Raw genomic sequence first — 13,156 nt, forward strand, 5'->3', positions numbered from 1 at the left:
AAATATTTCATTTCTGCAGGCTGAAACAAAGCCAACGAGGAGCCGAGGCATCCGTGCTGCCCGTCAGCCCCGCCTGCCCCGAGGAAGAGGAGCCGGCAGCATCGGGCCACCCGCGCCAGCGCTTTTGGGCATGCGGTCCCTAAGGAGCTCTAATCAAAACCAGGCCCTGGCTCGTTCCCTTCTCCTCCTGGCTTATCAAACGAGCAGGATGTTGCCACTCCGTTCGCGAGCCAAGAAAAGCTCCCTTTCTCTCGCTTTTTTTTTTTTTTCAGCTGTTCTTTCGCTTGAAGAATGAGGTGGTTTATGAGGATTTTCTTCACAAGGGAAAAAATGCTTCAAAATATCAGACCGTGAAGGCAGAGAATAAGCTGATTTTTCAACACTTCAAAATTATGTCATGAAGGCCCAGAAAGAGGCTTTGGCTAATACATAAACACAGAATCCAATACAAGTTACAGAGTGATTAACTAAAACCAGCGTTTCCAGAGAAATAATATCTACACAAACAGCCACATGCTCTGCTAACTAAATGAGTAACAGCACCCCGGGCTCTGCCAAGTGTCCTTTTTGTTTTAATAAAGAAAAAAAAATTTGAGCGATTGTCTCCTTCATATAAAACTCTGCAACAACTGTCGCACCCTTCGTGCCCAGCCTGGGGAGGTTTCGCATTTTCGGGCTGGATCCTTGCCCCCCTCTTTGCTTTTGCTCTGGGGTCTCTGCGCCTGCGAGCACGGGAGCAGAAGCAAGGATTCGGGCCCGGAGGCCAGCAGATGTGGTCCGACCGTAAGTGCTGCTAGGAGGAAGGGGAAGCTCCTCTTTATAAGCCCATTAATCATAAGCGTGGTCTCACTGGGAGAGCGCCAGGACGCGATGTTTGCTACCTGCTTCTGCAGCTGCAGGCAGCGCCGCAATAGCAGCTCCTGCTGCACCGCACGCGGAGTCGGCCAAACCTGCACCCTGCACAAGCCAACCCCTCCGAAAACGATGCTCCCCCCTCCTCTGAAAGTGATTTCCCCCCCCGACAGTGATGCAGCCACCCAAGGATGCTCGTGCCGGCTTCCAGCAGCATCTCCCGCGCACCGCCGGTGATGGCGGCACCGCTGAATCCGCGTAGTTAAAAGTCCGGCGGGGGGGGGAAATCCTCCCTTCTCCTAAGCTGAGGAGCAACCCCCGGGTTGTGCAATCGCTTCAAATTCAGACCAAAAGCTGGGCCCCGGAGGGAAGTTTCCTATGGAAAGATGTAAAGTGCAGCCCCTCCGCCCCCCAGCCCGGCAAGGTGCCGTAAGCGGAGCCCGCCGGCCGCGGGAATGGCTTTAGCAGGGCACGTTCCTCCGTACAGCCTGTGCCTCCAGCCCCGAGTTGCCATGGAAAAGGGTGAATCTTTGAAATAAATAGTCTGTGCGGTGACGTCCCAGGTCGGGTTATAGGCTTGCATCATCTGATTTGCATGTTGTTCTCATTCCCCCTGCTTTTTTTTTCTTCTTTTTTTTTCCTTTAAGTAGAGACGAGCACAATCCCCCCCCCCCCCGTGGCAAGGACCCGTCTATGGCTCGGCTGCACCAGCTGAGCCTTCAGTTAGAAAGTTTTCCTGGAACAAAAGCAAGGCAGAAATGGGAAAGGAAGGCAGGCGCACCAGATTAAAGGTTAGAAAATGCGCTTTTAGCTTCAGCAGCCTCCGAATTCATAACCTAAATCCTCGCCCAGGAGAACAGTTAAGCAAGCAGCTGAAGTGAAGCAGACGTTTAGGCTCGCTCTCATCCCGACACACGTAAACGCATCCCACGGGGTCACTGCCCCGACTGCTCAGGCGTGGGGGGGCTGCAGAGGGACAGGGGCAGATTTTGGATGGGGCCGGGCAGGTGAGCAGTGGCCGCCAGCAGATTTTGGGGGCAGGGGCTGCCCAGGTCCAAAGCTCAGCACCTGGAAGCCGTATCCCACCCCCCGACGAGGACAGCAAACCAACCATAAATGATGCTCCAAAACTCACCCGGAACGAAACGCATCCATTTTGCACACCCATCGCCCTCTGTAACTCAGCTGCATGTCTCTTGCTCCCCTGCTTGCTTTCCTGCCCGGAGCTGGGGGTGCAAAACGGGGATGGGAGTAAGGAAGTGGTCGTGCACCAGGTGGGGGATTCGTGGGCTGGAAACCATCCCCGTGAAAGTGTGCACAGAGGCAGCGAGGACCGCGTGAGAGACGAGGCAGAAGCTTCCCTCGGAAGACGTTGAGAGGCAGGAAAGCTCCGGAGGAAACGCGCTCGCTGCCAGCAGCGCAGAGGTGTGGAAATACAAAGCAATTAAGACAAATGGCAACTGCGAAACAAGAGCCTGCTGGACAGCGAGACGCTGCTTACAACAAATAAATAAAACCAGAGCCTGATTGCAAAGACAGATATTCACGGGAGCCGCTGCTGCACCGAGACCTGGAGCGTTTCCGTAGGCAGCGAGCGCTCAGCACTGCGCGCGGCGCCAGGCAGGCACGGACGGGGGCTGGAAGCTGCACGGGGACAGCACGGGGACATCAGCGGTCACACAGGGACACTGCGGGGACACCAGCGGCCCCAGCCTTCCTGCTGTCCCCTTGCAAAGCTCTGACCCTGCCCCGCATGGACGCCGGCACCTAGAGGGGCACTGTGGTGGAATATCCCATAAGCAATTAGCTGCTGCTCCGGTTTAATTGACTGCCACTTTTAATCGCAGTACAGCGGGCTATTGCCTCCGCTTCCCCTTCTGGCACAGATTTCGTCCCTCTTAAATTAGCTGTGTGGGAACGGCTCATTAACACACCCATAAGCGAAGGTGGCTTAGGCCAGAAATAATCGGGTGCTATCTGTTCTGCTCACGTCCTTCTGGCCGTCTCAAAGACTCAGCCCTGAGCTCCAGGAGAAGTCCTGGACAGCCGGGGTTGGAGGAAGCCCTCAGCCCCAAAACCTGCCCCTTGCACGAGGCAGCAGCTGGTCCCGCACCGTCTCCCATCACAGCCCGAGCACCGAGATAAGTGCCCTTTTTTTTCATGGAAAGAGGACCGGAGATAAAGCTCACGATGAGAAGCAGTGCCAAAAACCGATTAAGCAGCAAGGAGGGAGAGGTTTAGCATAAGAAGCATTATTTAGATTAGAACAGGTACCGCAGCTGGATTAGGTTCGAAACGGACAGATTTGTTCAAGCAGCAAAATCTTTGAAGGCAAGATCTGCATAGGATAATAGAGTGTAAAAATGTAACACACGCGAGCAAATTCCTAATAACTTCCTAGATTCAGTCGAGGGAATTTTGGGATTACTTCTCGTTTTGGCAGAAGAATAATCCCTAGGATAATGGCAGAAAGGCTTTGACGGTATAAGCCAAGCAAATGGGCTGGCTAAAGAGCCCCGTGCGAGATAGATGTGCCGATAAGCCGGGGTAGATATTATCTTTTCAGCACTAGCTCTGAGAAATCACTGTCTGTGCTCTTCACTTTCTAACAAACTTAATCGCTTCATGATGAACCGATGGCATTTCCCCTTCCATATGCTTTTGATATTACTTAATAAACTTAATTAGAAAGCAGCCATCCTACTGGAAAAATAACATTTCAGAGGGTTCCCTTTCTCTGGTTAGGAGCAGGCCACGTTACATAACCGGATTGCTTTGCTGTTCCGTATTACCACAATTAGGTTAAATTCCACTATTCATTTTTACAGTGCACAGTAAAGCTAATAACGGGAATCACTTTGCAGGTAGGTAATAAAATGCCTGTCTGCCCGAGCTTGCAGGTAATGCCTTAAAAGATATTGGGAATTACTAAAAAAGGATGTCCTGAGCCTGGATCTCTTCCTGCGCGACCGAGGCATTAAAGCCACGTCCGTCCTGTGCGCAGGAAGGAGAAAAAGAGAAAAAAAAAACTCAGGATAATTTGCCAAGTGGCGAGCAACACTATTCTGCGGGATGCTGAGACAAAACCTGCCCCGATAAACTCTTCTGGTGTAATACAGAGGGGGTGGCAGCCAGGAGACCCCTCCTGATGGTGACCCCAAACGGAGCCGGTGTTGGGGTGCATTTTGGCTCCTACCTGCTGGTCCCCCCCAGCCTCATCCCCCGGCGGCGGGCGCGCGCGTGCCCTTTCCAGACGATTGCAGGGGAAAGCAAAACCATCTGGACGGGTTTGCGGGAGGATGACAACAACTAATATACATTTCAGCCTTAATGCGAGGCACATTGCCGGCGTTGGGGCAGGGGCTGCCTGCAGATACCTCCTGCCACGCGGCCGGGGCGAGCCCGGTGCACGGAGCTGCAGAGCTTGCTGCTTCGTCTTCCCTCACCTGCCACCTGGGGCCAAGGAAAGCTGACGGACCTGGGCCAACACCATCATCCTGGTACAGCTCTCTTGTGTCTCTGGAGCGACAGGATCCAACCTGGCAAACCCCAGGGCTTTAATAGCTGATGTCCCTTGCTCCTGGTGGGCTGCATCCCCAAGGGCTGTGCTCGCACGCGTCCTTCGCGCCATTGTGTTCCGGTCTTTCCTCTTCCTCTTCCCTGCAGTGGCCTGGAAGCATCTCAGAGTTTTTTTATTTTTATTTTTTAATTTATGGCACATTATCCAACGGGATGCACGTATTAGTCACAACCGACCTCCCCGCGCAGATTACAGTCGACGATAAAGATGCTGGCGTGCTCAGCCATCCATTAAGGGTTTTGTTCTCTTTCAGAGCAATTTGTTTCAACAGACAAAAAGCTGGACCGGCTTTAGCAGCTCCTCCCTGATTTGGAAGAGATTGGGTTTCAGAGCCAATATCAATTTCGAGGCCTTTTTTTACAACGTGTAGGAACAGTCCCCAAGCCTGCAGGGTTTGAAGTGCCCCACATCAGCCAGGCCTTCCCAGCTGCAGGGGAAGTCACCCACACGAACAGCGGGATGCCTGGAAGGGGCTCGGGGCTACAAATGGGAGAAAACCTCAAAGGGAGCAAAGATGAGGTTGGTTTTCAGCCCTCAGCTGATTTTTTAAGGCTGAAGATTTTCTTCCACCTTTGCTTTTGCACAACAAATTTCCAAGCTTATCACCACACTCCTTGAAAAACGAGATGAGCTTATGAGAAATGTGATCACCTCGTGACGATTTCGGGAGCACGCAGCCGGCGAATTCTGTTTTGTCGCTGAGGATATTTTATGTCTATGTTTCACGACTGAAAACTTCATCCTGAACGTGGAGCTTATCTGTTTTTCCCATTGCCTTTTTCCACTGATGATCCCCAGTTCCTCTAGAAGCTCGGCAGCCAGAAACGCAGGCACCTTTTTAGGCAAACCAGCTTTAAAATCTGAATTCCAGCGCTGAAATAACTAAGTAACAGACCTGGTGGGATGCCTGGATCGTATGCGGGGCTGAGCAAGAATCATCTGGAAAAGGATGGGACGATTACGAAAGAGAAGGTCTCTCACTGGTCATTTTTAGCAACCAGATATAAAAGCGAGAAGGGCTGGAGGAGAGCTCAGGTGCATCAAAACAGGATGAGGGAGGATTTGGGACTATTTAGAGGGCTTGGACTTGTGTTCAAAGACCTTTCAAGAGCCATTAAGAAAAAGAGGCAGGAAAAGAGACTTGGACATTTATTATTTTGTCTAGTTCCTGGGTTAGCTGAAATGAAACGCCTGGGTTTATCTGGAATCCTCGCAACGTTTGGATCTCTGTGTACTTTATCTGTCACGTTTCCTTGAAGAGGTGAATTGCAAAATCACCACGATTTTCCCCCGTTCGCGTAGGATGAGCTTCAGCTGCTGACTTCTCCCAGGGAGTCGGCCCTGGCCACGTGGGCCTGCAGAAGCTGGGCCATGTGATGGCGAGAAGACCTTTGGTTTGTGCCCAAGGAATGGTGCTGTGACCGAATCGGAATAAAAGCAGCTTTAAACACCGAGCTCAGCCTAGCGGGACCCAGCCCGACGGGGGAGTTTCGCCGCAGCTCTGTGACATCCATTAAGTGACATAACCTTTCAAGAAACGCATACCAAGGACATTACCAGCAAAAAACCCTCTGCTTGAGCAGAACTGCAAACGAGCAGCGAAGATGATTTACGCCCGCCTGCAGTTCCCGTACGGCTCAGTGCATTCCTTCGGTCGCATCCGCGCGGGACGGCGTGCGGCACCACTTCCAGTCAGGGATCGTGATCACATTCCTCGGCACGGAGCAGGTCGGAAGGAGGAAAAGTAACAAGGCATTGCCCACGAAACTCGCCATGGCCACCTGGGGATGCAAAATGAGAGCCGTCCTCGAGGCGGCAGGTCCTCCCTGCGACCGCAGACATCTTCTACACGCCGTGCTCTGCCACGGTGCCGGGGTGGTACGTGCCCGTCCCCTTCTCTGCTGTCCTTCACGAGCTCGAGAGCTTGGGCCAGCAGAAAGGAGAAGGGAGCAGACATCACACTGCCAGCATCCGACGGAGACTTCACACGTGGTGAGGGGGTAGCTCTCATTCCCAGCCCGCAACCCCCTTTTTGGTCTCTGGTCGGTCTTGGAAAGCTGGAGGTGGCAAACGATGTTTTAGGCAAGACGTGGGGTCAAGGGGTAGAAGGCAGGGTCAGGTTAACACCAGACTCTCCTGCATTTCCAGGCTGGCTGCAGTGGATCAGCCAGGGCTGGTGTCGTACTGAAATACGGTACGCCAGCAGCTCAGCGTGCTCACCAGGCATGAAATTAAACCCAAGCGGTGCTTCAGCCACAGGCAAAGACTTTCTGTGCTCACTGCAGAGCACCTGGGCGACCGTGGGGGGATCCCTCAGTCCATTCCCGTCCTTGGAATAGCCTCTGCCATGGACTAACAGCTCAGAGCCACGGCTCTGCTCTCTTGGGGTGACTCTTGGTCCTCCCACGGCACCGCGACAGCCAGCAGAGCTGGGAAGAGGAAGACGGGGGTGAGGGATAAATGCTTCTACACACAGACGGGGGGCACCGTAATACCTGGCTACATCACCAGCGATCAAAAGCAGCCTCTCGCTCTGAATTTTCTGGCTACAGCAATAACTGTGGTGGTGTTTTAATGTAACATCGAGCGTCTCACTGGGGATTGCTGGCGTGCTCGCGCAAGGCTATGACGGGGAGACAGGATGCACTAATATTTGCCAGTGAGACAGAACAGAAGACAAGAGATAAAGAGCAGGATTACACATGGTGCACTACATGTTCACACAATAAAGAGCATTATTTCATTGCTCTCGGGACCGTCGTGCAAACTAATTAAAATGGTATTTCAGCATATTGAATTAATGACTCCACTGAGGGCAAGAAAGATCTTATCAGCAGGCGTTTTGAAACCTCATTTGCTTTCAAAAATGTACCGGATTGGTAATAATCTCCACGGCGAAGTGGCAGAGTCAAGTAGGAACACACTTTTTGTCAAGGTCGGCACAGAGCAAGGCACGGCAGGACGAGCGGCTCGCGCCGCCCTCTGCGTCGGGCACGGGTACTGCTCTCCTCGTGGGTATTTCTACCGTCTCTTTAGGCTATGAAAAGGACTGCTGGCTGCAGATCAGGGTATTTTGCCCAATTTGCCTCTCCTGAAGGCAATGCTGTGCGGCTCCTCCTGCCACGTACATCTCCCACACAACACCCGGCTCAGGACCAGGGCTCTGCTTCAGGATCCTATTTACCCGCTCCGGTTCCTAGGCTGGAGATACATCCCACACGACTGACATCACCTGCTAACACCAAAGCCCACGGCAGGTAATTCTCACAGACACAGCCAGCTCCAGCCCAGGACCAGCGGGGTTTTTACCCCTACACCTCCCACAAGAAGGACGTGTGGGACCCGCTGCCGTGTACGACATCAAAATGAGGTCTTGTGTGTCTGAGGAATAAAAAAATGATGTAAAACTCCTCGCCTCCTGCCGGCAGCCTGGGTTGGACCCTGGCACGTTGCAGCCCACCGTAGGCGATGCCATGGGCTTCCTCGCCTGGGTGAGCGGTGCCTCGGCTCAGACATCTCGCTGCCCCATCGCAGCCATAAAGCCTTTCCCATGGTCCCAAAGTCAGTCTCAGAGCGAGAATCAGTGCAAAACCAACAAAGATACACAGAGCACGAACCAATGCCAAAAGATAGATGGGAAAAACTCGCATTTCCAAGTGCCAGAGAAGACAATGAGACATAACAAACCTCTTTGTTTGGGAGAGGGTTTTCTTTAGGGAAGAGGGGAGAAGACTGGGAAAGGAATGGGGGGAATAGTAGTCCCTCTCACACCCACTCCGACAGTTGAAGAATTACATCGAAGCCAACAATTTTTCATATCCAACCATCACATTTTGGTGCCAGAGAACTCCCCGTCCAGATAACCTCCCCCAGAAGGACACATCCTGCTCTAGCCAGCTTTCCGTTTGTGATACGAAGCCCGTCACCCTTCGTTCTGCACACGCGGAGCTGAGCTGGCAGCAGGGATGTGCCGGGGCCTTTGTGCCCACGCAGACCACCTGCAGTGCCTGCACACAACGTGCGGACGCTTTCCCAAACCGCCCCAATTGCACGGATGCTTGTTGGATCCCCAGACCCCAGCGGGGGATGCACAGCCCCACGGTGCATAAGTCTGCATTTCTAGGCACACCGTGGTGGAGTCAGAGGTGCTGCACACACCGGACAAGGTCTGGCTTGTTAGGGCTGGTGGACTTTGAAAATTTTTGGACGAACGTATAAAACCTTGTAGGTGGAAGAATAAACATGCAGGTGTATCTTAACATTGCTTTAGCGCAGCCTTGCCCATGTACAATTTATTGCTCGCCACCTTGTCCAGGCGCTGCTGTTAAATTGCTGTTGTCCCACCTGGTCGTGGCCATGGCGTTGTCACCTTGTCACCTGTCCTCTCCCAGTGAGGAGCAGCTACACACAGCGCTCGGCCACCAGCATTGGCACCGCTGCCACTAATACCCCGTCGGAGAGAGGATGGGGACCCCAACACAGCTCGGGGACCCCACAAAGCGGCAGGAATCCCACCAAGCACCGACCCCCAGTGCTGGTTTTTGAGGTAGCTGCAGCACCAGCTCACTTTGGGACGTGCAGTGCCACAGAAGGGGCCGAGCAGGTCCCTCAGCCCCCAAAACGCCACCGGGCTCTGCGCAGGGCAGAGCAGCTCCCTCGGGATGCAGAGAGCATCCTTCCCCTTCCCGACCATAAAAGCTGCGGTCGTTGCTCTCCAGTGCTCCCTATTGACTTGCTCTTGTTTTGGCACCTTCTCCTGCGAGAACAAGCTCTCAGGGCTCTAAAATTACCCGGCTGGAGCCGCACCGTCCCCCTCCCTGGGTGGATGGACCGGGACCTGAAGGCGCGTTTATGTGCTCGGTCTCCTGGTGTCTGCTCCTTGCCCAAGCCCAATTAAGGCAGCACCACTGTTTGTCCCACTGAACTCTGCGCTCCCCACATAGTGGTAGGAATTTCCTGCTTCCTGAGACAGCAGCGAATGCTTCGCTGTGCTGAACGCTGACCTCGGCGAGAGGTGCTGGGTTTTGTTCACGTTTTGGGGAACGGATCCTTGGCTTCTGCAAGAGGGACCCCGCGGTGCTCAGCCCAGTCCTCACCCCAGTTCGGTGCGGGTTTGGCTGGCGCCGAAGGAGGGCCAGGTCCCTTCTTCCCTCCTGCCTGGCTGAACACAAGGTTATGGGGCCAAAAATAAAAGATGTTTGTGATGCACCAGTGCTGGGATTGCTGGGGATAGGAAAGAAATGCTTGCAGAAAGAGCACCCCGGGAGGGAAAACACGAAGGCTTTCTGAAAAGCAGCAAATACTGCAGCGTTTGAGAGAATTCCCAATTCAGCAGGATTTCATGGAGCTTGAGAACAAAATCACTTTTTTTTTTTAATAGAAATCTTTCTCCCTGTTGCTGCTCTGCTTCTAATTCTTAATTGAACGAGGCAGGTTCTTTCCTATTTCCAATAGGGCCGTGCAAAATTATGAGATCCATTAGCTTTGCAAAAAAAAAAAAAAAAAAAAAAAAAGCTTTCTCGAATGATTTTCAAGTTCTTCCTCAGACCACATGTGCTCTATGGCAGGGTAATTTTGTTTAGTGTAATTCACTTGTGCTAATTTCCTGTAATTCTTGCAAGATATATGACTATAGTTTTTGGTTATTTTCCACATATATTCAACGTTAATTTCCCTTGGAGCAATATTTACGTGCAGAACGTCCCCAGAGACACGGGAAGGTTTTTGTTTGCAGAACAGTGGAAATGCCCGGTGGATCAGATCACCAGCTCGCTCACTGCAGCATTCAGCTGAGCTAGCAAAGGGCTCTTATTCCAAAACCCAGAGATGCTGCCTCTAACGCAGCCCCAGCTTTCCCCGGGGTCCTGAGGCTCTCCGAATTAGCCTCCTAATTAGCCTGGGTGACTTCATTTCAGTAAATTGCTCATAGCTGAAAAATGCTGTTTCTGTAAACCACAAGCTGCTGGTGAGCAGGTTGAATGGGGAATGCTTGTAGTTCGGTGGGACGTTCGGGGTCTGTGTTTGAAGTGGGTACGGCGGGGTTTCAACGAGCATCCAGGAAAGCAGAGCCATGCCCGGAAGCATGGGCAGAAAACTCAAAACCTCACTTTTGGCCTCAAAATGTGAGCGAGCTCATGGTGGTAGAGCTTTCTTTCCCATCACAGCTCCTTTGCCTTAACAGAGCTCCATTTTCAGGTTGACACGACGTGCATATCTGCCCTTCGTTTTTTTTTTTTTTATGGTCCAGCTTCTGATCTAGAAACACCAGCTGGCCACAAAGCCCCCGTTATAATTTGCTTTCACCTCCAGGTGGAGCGTTTCGGTTGCTGTTGCAGGGACGAGCCCCGCTCTCCCTCGCCGGCTGCTGCGGGGCCCCAACTGGACACGGCACTGCAAAAAAAAACCCCATGCGCAAACCCAAAGCACAAAAAAATCACAGCCCTCTGAGTCACCGCTTTGCTGAGACACACGGATGGCAGCCAAGAGGTCTGCGCTCCCCCCGGGGTAAATGAATGAGCAAGGAGACCCACCACCACCACCCCAGACGGTGGCAGCGAAAAAAATGGGCAAAAGATGGGATTTTTGGGGATGGCACAGCGCAGGGCACGCAGACGGGGGGCGCAGCACCGTCCCCACGGCAGCGGCATCAGCTCCCGGCTCGGCGGCAGCAGAAAGTTTCCTTTTTTTTTTGCTGGAGCAAGCGTGCTGTTCCAGGGTGGATTTTCACGCTCCGAGAGGCAGAACTGGAAAGCCGGTCGCAAGCCAGAAAGGAAAAATTGCAAAACAGGAGTTTGGAGGAGGGGAGACCTGGATCAAAATCCACCCTCCTCACTTACAGGAAGGCAACTGGGAGAAAGCACGGTGTGGAAATGAACTTCCCAAAATAAAGGGAATTTAATGCTAACCAAAACACCCAGACACAGATGAACTTAATCATCCCGAAGTGAGTGAAGGTCATTAAATAAACAGCGCAAGTCAACGTGTTGAGATGGGGAATACTGTCAGCCATCGGCTCTTAGGGAGGAAAAACAAACAGCGAGAATGGCGAGGCAAAAAGTTATCTGAAGCACCGAGACAAAGAGAAAAAAAACAAATTTGAAGCTGTGCTGACACACACAAACGGGATATAAAACTTCACGCTGCTGCACCTCCGGCTCTCCTTTATATCAGGCTGGCAGGAGCCTGCATTTCTTATGCAGATGACCCAGGGTTCAGCTCTCACTAATGATTTTCACCTTCCTTTTGCCGCCGCAGGAAAATCCACACAAAAAGCGCAAATAACCCTGCAGCCTTTGCGTAAATCCATCCTGGAAAGCATTTGTGAGCATTTTCCCAACAAGGTCCTCGGACTTGCGATGGGACGGCGCTGTGCCTGGCAGCCCCTGTGAGCAGAGGTGTCCCTGCCACCCGCAGGATGCGCGGATCCGCCCGGCCCCGTGCTCACCGCAGCTCCTGACCTAGAGCCACCGAGGAGCAGAAGGCTCCTGAGCCGCTCCAGGATGGAAATCGGATTTTGGGACGCTGCTCTGCGCTCGGCGTATCCATTTTCCACCTCCTAGACGCAGAGTTTACCGGTTTGAATGGGACACATTAAATGAGGCATGTGAGCCAATCTTTTCTGTTACACCTGCCCTACAGAAACCTCTTTGTAATTACCAAGCGGGCGACCAGCGGAGTGGTTTTCCTGATAGGAACAAGGAAGGGCCCCGCTGCACAGCCAAAGACAGCGCTCAGTAGGGATGACGGGATGCGCGACTGCTGCAGGGCCCCTGTCTGAAGGATTAGTTGTGGAGCTACCACTTTGAAACACGAGGGAATAAATCATCCTTCCCGAACCAGCAAAGAGGTACCTGGACTGCAAATGCACGCGAACGGCAAAAATGAATAAATAGAAATCAGGGCTAAAATCGCCCCCCGGGGTCAATGGGGATGTGCACCTGACTCCTTCAGCTGCTTGTTGCGCACCAGCTCCAGCCCCTGGTGCCAGCACAGCCTCTGCTGGGCCCTAACAGCTTACACTGAGTCAAGAAATCGGCAGGCCCCTGGATGCCTCACAAACCCCGTAGAAGAAACCGATAAAGGCAGCTATGCTATACAGGAATCAAAACCAGCGCCTACAAATTTCCGCTCCCAAAAACATTTCGATGATTGGCTTTGATTAATGGGGCTGCCAGAGGATCATTCATCAGTATTAACAAACAACATCTTTTTCCACATAATTTCCAACTCCCGAGAAGCTGGAAAGCGAAACGTGTTTCTGTTTTACGATATTCTTTTTACTCTGTTTGCCATTTGCGCACTGGTTTGGTGTTTTTTGTAGTTTTATTTTTCCCTGCAGGAGGGAATTGCCGTGAGGTTCTGGGTCTGGAAATGGCACAACCTCGATGCTGGAAACAAAAAGGCTGGGTGGCTCACGCACAGCCTCGATGGCCGAGATCTCCGCGCTGCTCGAGGGATGCCCCAGCTCTGACAGCAGGTCTGGGTGCTGCCTTTCACAGCCGGAGCACTTGGGTTTCTCCCAGATTCTCAGGAATTTCTCTGAAGGCGCAGCGTAACTGCAGCTCGCCCTGCAAGCAGCATCGCAGCACGGATACACGCAGCGAGGTTCTCATCTCTCAGCACTACTGCGCTTTTATTCATACAAGCCTTGCCCTGCAAACCACTTTGAATAACTCCAGGTTTAGGCCATTATAGAGCCTTTGGATGGTAAACCTTTCAGCCTAA

General features: G+C 52.5%; 1 protein-coding gene across 7 annotated transcripts in view; it reads right to left on the reverse strand.

Annotated features, from left to right (window-relative positions):
- The window catches only part of ZNF469 (zinc finger protein 469), a 201,070-nt gene that overhangs the window by 72,574 nt on the left and 115,340 nt on the right, over positions 1–13,156 (reverse strand). The window contains exon 1 of one of the 7 annotated variants that reach the window (XM_080552054.1): positions 1,988–2,012. The exons of the other annotated variants lie outside the window; for them this stretch is intronic. The gene's annotated coding sequence lies outside the window, so the exon portion shown is untranslated. Of the gene's footprint in view, positions 1–1,987; positions 2,013–13,156 lie in introns of those variants that run through there. 7 annotated transcript variants of the gene reach the window in all.

Source organism: Anser brachyrhynchus, assembly GCF_964034855.1.
Source record: "Anser brachyrhynchus genome assembly, chromosome: 12".
In the NCBI taxonomy this organism is placed as follows: domain Eukaryota; kingdom Metazoa; phylum Chordata; class Aves; order Anseriformes; family Anatidae; genus Anser; species Anser brachyrhynchus.